The 1,706-nt window shown below is 44.2% G+C and overlaps 1 long non-coding RNA gene across 1 annotated transcript; it reads right to left on the bottom strand.

Moving 5' to 3' along the window:
- Nucleotides 1–320: 320 nt before the first annotated feature.
- Nucleotides 321–884, bottom strand: LOC129344311 (uncharacterized). The gene is made up of 2 exons (XR_008598377.1): nucleotides 692–884; nucleotides 321–611 (listed from the first exon to the last, which is right to left on the bottom strand). It is a non-coding gene; the product is annotated as an uncharacterized LOC129344311 (long non-coding RNA).
- Between the last annotated feature and the right edge of the window lie 822 nt (nucleotides 885–1,706).

Genomic DNA, 1,706 nt, shown 5'->3' with positions numbered 1-1,706 from the left:
TGCCCATCTTGGACCTTAACCCAGCTGGCATTAGGAGTGGAGCAGATGGCAATGCTGTCCCCTGCCTTAACCCAGCTGGTATTAGTAGCAGAGCATTTGGCAATGCCCACCTCCACCTTAACCTAGCTGATATTAGGAACGAAGTCGGTGGCAATGCTTTCCCCCTGCCTTAATCCAGCTGGTATTAGGAGCAGAACAGATGGCAATGCCCACTTCCTGCCTTAATCCAGCTGGTATTAGGAGCGGAGTAGGTGACAATGCCCACCACCCAACTTAACGCTGCTGGTATTAGGAGTGGAGTACACACCAATACAAGGAAGTGTGCCAACACAGCTATTATTATTATTGCAGCACAAGTAAATTATACAATCAATATAAACACAACAGTTTCGATTCCATTCAATTCAATGTGGCTGCAAACTTGTTCCAATAGACTGAGAGAGTCAAGTCCCATATATTAACGGAGCCTCTTTATCACAGGCTGCAAACGGTGCCAGTTGAAGTTAATCGGTGGCGTCCAAGATTTATGAGCTCCAAGGTGGCGACGAGCTATACCGGTCTATTCCTTTCGGCTCGTTTCAAACCCAGTTCTTCATCAGGCCACCAATGTCCTACAATTTATATCACAAACTATCAGTAATCAGCCCAATATTGGCTGCCCCTGTGTTACCGTCTGCCAGTTCATACTTACAGTTAATCAAAGTATTTCGTATCCAAACTCAAAAAGCATTCCGGTTTACATTCAGGTTTACATTTACAGATCCAGCTCCCGAGTTAGGTGCGGGGGGCATAAATATCCACCATTAAATACAAGCCACTAGGACAATTGTCAATTACCATACAATTAATTGATTTAAAGACATATCAGTACCAGATACATTTATTTCAAATGACTAATGTCTGAGTGGGACCTTAACAAGGGAAGGGGGGGGGAAAGGAGAGACAAAAGAAAAAGAAAAATGGGAAAGAAAAGAGAAGGAAGAAGAAAGAAAAAACAGTATGAAAAGAAAAAGAAGCCAGAAAGGGGGGAGGGAGCAAGGAGAGGGGGGGAGGGAGGGGGAGAAAACGGAGAAAAAGAAGACGAGAAGAGAGAAAGCCAAAAACCAGAAACGAGAGAAAAAAGGAGCGGGGGGAAGGAACGCCAGTTCATACTTACAGTTAATCAAAGTATTTCATATCCAAACTCAAAAAGCATTCTGGTTTACATTCAGGTTTACATTTAGAGATCCAGCTCTCGAGTTAGGTGCAGGGGGCGTGGATATCCACCATTAAATACAAGCCACTAGGTCAATTGCCATACAATTAATTGATTTAAAGACATATCAGTACCAGATACATTTATTTCAAATGACTAATGTCTGAGTGGGACCTAAACAAGGGAAGGGGGGGGAAGGGAAAGCCAAAAGAGAAAGAAAAACAGGAAATGGAAAGAAAAGGAAGAAGAAGGAAGAAAGAAAGAAACAAAATGAAGAGAAAAAGGAGCCAAAAAGGGGGAGGGAGAGGGGAGACGGGGGGGAAGGGGGGGGAGGGAGGGAGAGAAAACGGAGAAAAAAAGGGCGAGAAAAAGGAAAGCCAAAAACCAGAAGCGGGAGGAAAAGGGAGCGGGGGGGAGGAATGGGGTGGACAAGTGTTGATCTGGAAGGAGGGAGATGCTTATATGTTTTACGCATGAGGTTCAGAGGAACACCGAGTAGTCAATATCGTTA

The sequence above is a fragment of the Eublepharis macularius genome, chromosome 16 (assembly GCF_028583425.1).
Source record: "Eublepharis macularius isolate TG4126 chromosome 16, MPM_Emac_v1.0, whole genome shotgun sequence".
Classification (NCBI taxonomy): domain Eukaryota; kingdom Metazoa; phylum Chordata; class Lepidosauria; order Squamata; family Eublepharidae; genus Eublepharis; species Eublepharis macularius.
Note: the sequence above shows the minus strand (reverse complement) of the source record. Positions and strands in the feature narration are given on the sequence as shown.